Raw genomic sequence first — 6,000 nt, forward strand, 5'->3', positions numbered from 1 at the left:
CTAGAAGTTAAGATCTTGAAGGCAGTCAACTGGTTTCTCTTCTGCCAACTTTTTCACATCCCCAGAGCCTGACACATAACAGATGCACTTTTGGGGGGGCTTGATAAGTGAACTCACACACACTCCCTCCTTTCTGTGCTTCTGGTTCTCCTCCTTGGCTTGTCCTAAGATGATTGAGCAGATAAGGTGGTGGATTCATGGAACACATATTCATGAAGCACTTACTTCACGCCGAGCACTGGACCTGGAGGTGGGAGCACCATGATGGGCAAACCAGGCACAAGAGTTCCTGTGGGAAGCAGGCATGGATCGAATCAACAAATAAATGTATGACTCCAAAACGGAGCAGCTTTGAGGGAGCAGCACTGGTGCTAAAGGGCCCTTTCCTTGGTCAGGAAGACTTCTTGGGGAAATATGGGAGTGAAGAGTGGGAGTTAAGTAGGTGAAGAGATGGAGGGAGAATGTTCTGGGCAAGGGGTACAGCAAGTGCAGGGCAGAGACTCCTGGCACTAGCCTTGTCAGGACAGGGCCCGCTCCAGCAGAGAGGGCTCTGCAGGCCTTTTCATAGATTTTTATTTCTATCCTAAGAAAGATGGGGGTGGGGTGCATTTCAGAGCTGTCAAGTGATATTGCCAAAAGCCTAGGAGAAGTGGTAAACCTTGGCAGCTGCTCCTGGTGGTCCTGGGCCGTGAGTGAAGTAACTGAGTCTATGTTTCAAAGGAGCCTGGCCTCATTGTGCAGAAAGGACCTGAGTAGAGCAAGAATTGGATTGGCAGCCTGCTTAGGCTCTGGCATTGGGACTGGATGGTGGTGCCGAGGAGGGCTGCTTCAGAGGTAAATGGGCAAGACGTGTTGAGGTGGGTAAGGATGGAGGAGGAGGAGAGGGAAGATGCCTGAGCTTCTAGCTTGTTTCACTAGATGGCCGATGGGCTTGGTCAGGACCTGGGTCACAAAAGAGGACCAGGCTTTGAGTGGGTCATGGGTAGGGTCTTGGACACGTGGCATTTGAAGTAAATTTGGGGATTGAGTGGAGATGTCAGCAGGAGGCTGGATATCCAGTCTGGAGCTCAGAGAGAGGTCCAGCTCAGAGGCTGCAGAACATGTGATCACGGCTCAACCAACGACTCTTAAGTTGAATGTCTTGATTCCCAGGCCCTTCTGGACAAGATACCGTAGCATCTTTTTGGCTGCATAGGCCCGTGGATGGCGGTGTTTGTTTGGGGGGAATTTGGCTGCTCTCAGTGGGGTCCACTGGAACAAGCATAGCCTTGGAAGAAACAAAGGCAACCGCACAAGTGCTGAACTCCATTGGTTTGAAGGTGGTGGCTTGGTGTAGGGAAGGTGTGGCCACATCCAAAAATCTAACCCAACCTTATCCTACCCTTTCACACCACACCCCACATTCAATCACATCTCATCAACTGGCACCTCAATTACCTGGGGCTACCAAGCACCCAGAGTGTGTAAGAGACAGAGGTAAATGGGAAAACACGAGCTCACGGCAGAGACATCATCAGACCCTTGATGTGCCCAGAGGTTAGTGCATCTCTCTCTCTCTCTCTTTTTTTTTTTTTTTTCGTTTTTGGTTTGGTCTTTTTAGGGCCACACCCACGGCATATGGAGGTTCCCAGGCTAGGGGTCAAATAGGAGCTGCAGCTGCCAGCCTACACCACAGCCACAGCAATGCGGGATCCGAGCCGTGTCTGCAACCTACACCATAGCTCATGGCAATGCCGGATCCTTAACCCACTGGGCAAGGCCAGGGATCAAACCCGCATCCTCATGAATACTAGTCAGATTTGTTTCTGCAGAGTCACATTGGGAACTCCCAGTACATCTCTTCAAACTCAAAATTCAGAATGGTCTGGGAACTCAAAAGTTTTTTGGTTTAGTTTGGGGAAAACTCACTCATTTAACCTCAAAACCTGACTGAAGGGACGTGTTTATCTTACTTGATGTGAATAGTCCTACATTTTGCTGGAGAAATGTGGTGTGTTTGATTACAGAGTGTTTGTTGTTCCAGAGCCTGCAGCTGGTAGTGATGGTGGTGGTGTTACCATATACATATACTGTGAATAAGTCTGAATTCCAGACACATTCCTTCAGATTCTAGAAGGTGGTTAGTGGACCATTCTAGTATCAGTCTTTTACTACTCAGGGGAGCATACAAAAGAATTTAAGCATGTTAAAAATGATGATCATGAAAGTGTGCAAAGCATGATCCCATGTTGGTAGAGCCAACGTTTGATTTTTGAGCACCCAGAACACTGCTAAACCGTGTTCTAGACACTGAGGGTGGAGCAGTGAACAAAACAAGGCCTGTGAGTTCTCAGAGCTGACAATGTTACATTTTAAAAATTCCAGGAGTTCCCCTGTGGAAGTGGAAACAATCTGAATAGTATCCATGAGGATGCAGGTTTGATCCCTAGCCTCACTCAGTGGATTAAGGATCTGCCGTTGCTGTGAGCTGTGGTGTAGCTCACAGATGTGGCTTGGATCTTGGCGTTGCTGTGGCTGTGGTGTAGGCCAGCAGCTGTAGCTCCGATTGGACCCCTCGCCTGGGAACCTCCATATGCTGCAGGTTGGGCCCTAAAAAGCAAATTAAATAAATAAATATGCTGTAAAGGATGCGCGCTTGCGCGCGCGCGCACACACACACACACACACACACACACACACACATACACAAATTTAAAGATATGAAGCCCTGGAAGGGCAGTCACTAAATTCCAGAAGTGTTTATTTCTAGATACAGGCATTAAGAGTAATTTTTTTCTTTTTTATCTCTGCATTTCCAAATTTTCATGCAATGCTCAGGACTTATTTTTGAATTTGTTTCTTTTTTTTCTAAGAATGGGATCGTTAACTGACCAGTAATTTCTACCAGCTCTCCTCCTGGCAGGTGCGGATGGAGTCTCTGTGCAGTTCCGACACCCTACTAGCAGAGGGCGCTGCGGTCGCGGGGCTCGGGGCGGAGCCGCCGCTGCGCTTTTCTCCCCAGCAACACCAGCCGGCGCGCAGCTCCGGAGGCGCGGCCTCCCGGTTTCCCCTGCCGGGCCTCCTCCTCGCCCCGCCTTCCGCCCGCCTTCCACCCGCCTCCCGCCCAGCAGGGGCGGTGGCCGCCGTGCCGCGACCTCGCCCGCGCCTCGCCCCTTGGGCCCCGGCCGACCCGGGCGCGGCGGGCGGGGCCCTGGCTCCTCGCAGACCTACCCGCGTGGTGCAGGAGGGAGGAGGGAGCCCGGCGCCCGGCCGCGCCCGCCCGGGCCGCCTGCCCCCCGCCCGCCCCCGGCGCCGCCCTCCCTCTGCCCCCGCCCTGCCGCGGGGTCGGACGGGCAGCGGCTGACTTGTACTTTGGAGCCGGATGGGGAGACGTGACCGCCGAGACACGGGCTGCGCCGGGAACAGGCGCGGGGGCGGGAGGGGGAGGCCGAGTTTCTGGGCACCTGGCGGCCGGGCGGATGGGGAGGGCAGCCGCCGCCCCCTCCCCCCGCGCTGAGTTCCCAGGGGAGGGGAAGGGAAGTGGGCTCCTCCCCGCCACGGGGCCCCAGCCCTGGGCCTCGTGTGTGCGCGCGCCGGCTCTCTTTCCTCCGCTCCTCTGCCCCGCCGCGCCCGGGCAGAGTCTGGTTTAGAAGGGCGGCCACGTTACCATTCCTGTCCGCTAAAGGTGCTCAGGCCTCCCGGGACGGAGAAATTTATGCAGTAAGATGCAGCCGCAATTGAGTCTTGGCCTCTGTCCAAGCTCAGTTTTCTATTCTGTAAAATGGGAAAAAGAATACCTATCTCCCAGTAGGCCCGCAGGTTTTCACACCGGGAAGCTTGTGATGCTCCGAGGAGATGTGCCCGGGAGAATTCCAAAGGAGAGCAGAATTATCCCATTCCCAAATCCAAAAAAAAGGGCCATCTCGGCATCTCTACTGCATTTCCTAAGCTGTTTAACAATCTCTCGCCCTCGTTTTGGCCAGGAAAGACCACCAAACACTGATTACCCTTCATAGAGTTTCCTCTTCTGTAATGGGGATTAAAAGGGAGGAGAGTGCACAAGCATTTCAGTGGCCGTCTTACTCTTTGGGTTAAATGCCCCAACCCTAGGATTAAGTGTGGCTTTTCTGGAGCTCTGATTGTAAACAAAGCTTAAGATGAAATACCCTGGTCCTTTAGCGTCAAAAGGTGGGGAGGGTTCATCCTACTACATTTAAGATGCAGATTCCAAGCCCTTCTCAGCTACTTGCTACTGTGGCTACTTTACCAAGTATTGAATGTCGCTCAGCCTCAGTTTTCTTAGCAGTCAAATGGGAACACAGCATTGCTTTGTGGTGATAGGGTCAGGTACCCAGGGCGAATCTCTGACTTTCGCAGACCCTCATGAGTCAGTGAGGCAGCATTGTGTTGTCATTTGTCAGGAAATTCTCCTTATAGCTCTAGATCCTCCCCAGGCTTCAGGCTGTATTTCTGCGGCTCAGTCCTGGGAGAGAACCACTGGTCAGCCCCTTGTTAATTGATGTCATCTTCCAAGCAGAGAGGCAACTGCCAAGCTCCTCAGCCTGCCTTTCCTCACCCCTGGCCTCAGATATGGTATCAGGGTCCTCCCCAGGAAAATGGGGGAGGACAAATGCTGAGAGAACTGTAAGGTCCAGACCTGGAGATTTCCCCTAAATTTATGAAAGGAATTACTAGCAAATCAGGAAGAAGAAAATGCTATGGAAAACTACCCCTGTGCTGGGGGGATTTATCTCAAGGCCCTCACAAGAACCCGGGCAGGAATCATCACTGCCTTTTTGCCTTTAAGGAAGCAGAGGATCTGCTGCCCAGGTCCCCAGTCTGTCCTTAGCTGGGCCCTCCTCCACCCCAGAGGACTAGTGAGTGTCTCAGGAGAAGGTGCTACCTCCACCTCGGCCTCTTCCACTTGTGTGTTGGAAATGGCCGCAACTGCTACTGACACCGGGTTCTCTTGCCAGTGAGTTTCCTGGTGGTTATCCCTGGCTTGAAAGGCCAAGTGGCTCTTGGGAAACACACAGAAGCCTCCCCCTCCCTTCCTGTTGGAAACTTTGGCCTCAGACGTGGAGTGGATGCCTGGGAAACACATTTCAGCTCCAGCCTCAGGGAGTCCAACTGCTCCTGGAGCTCTGCCAAGGCCGCTCTCAGGGATTGTGGGAGTTGGGAAGTCTGAAGGCCAGGAGGCCCCACTCCCATGTGGGCCTCATCTGGACACGCTCGCTGGTGACCATCTGTGTGAGTGGTTCTCATCCCTGGCTGCCCTTGGAAAGAAGGCCGATGCCTGGGCTCCACTGCAGACCAGTGAAATCCCATTTCTGGGAGGGGGCCCATGCTCCAACACTTAGGTTTTCTGAAGCATCCCAGGCTAATTCCCATGTGCTGTTGCCGGGGATGAGAAACACAAAGGGAGATCAATACCGACAGTCAAAGGACAGAATAGCCAAGTAGTTAAAATCTGAGCAAAAGATTTAGATAGCAATGAATAGAAGCCACCCAGGGCAGGAAGATGCCCACAGCCCTGGCTGGGCAGGACTGTGGAATTCTTGGAAAGTATCTATCCATCAGGGAACTGGCATGACTTGGTGCCTAGGGGCAGAGGGCAGAACCCTGTGGCTCCAGGTCCCTGCTTCTGAGAGCCACATCTGTGCTACCTGGCCAGGCCCCTGATGTGCCTGTGTATTCCTCTAATGCAACTGCATTGCTTGCTATTCTGGGAACTCATCCTGCTCTTTCCTCCCTCTTGGGTTTTGGTTCCAGGCGTTTGTTTCCATCTGAAACATCCTTTCCCCATCTGTTAAATCCTTGCTCTTCAAGGCCCCTGCCCTAATGCCAGCTCCACCAGGAAGCCTCTACCAGGGCCTCTGTAAGCACCTGTACCCCATTTCCCACTCTGTCACTGCTCAAGGTGTGCCCAGGCTATCTCCCTGGCCAGATACAGGGAGGGCGAGGACAATCAGACCCCTCTGTGCCCTTTCCTCCCCTTGCCTGTCACAGGGGGTGGGGGAC

Source organism: Phacochoerus africanus, chromosome 6, assembly GCF_016906955.1.
Source record: "Phacochoerus africanus isolate WHEZ1 chromosome 6, ROS_Pafr_v1, whole genome shotgun sequence".
Lineage (NCBI taxonomy): Eukaryota > Metazoa > Chordata > Mammalia > Artiodactyla > Suidae > Phacochoerus > Phacochoerus africanus.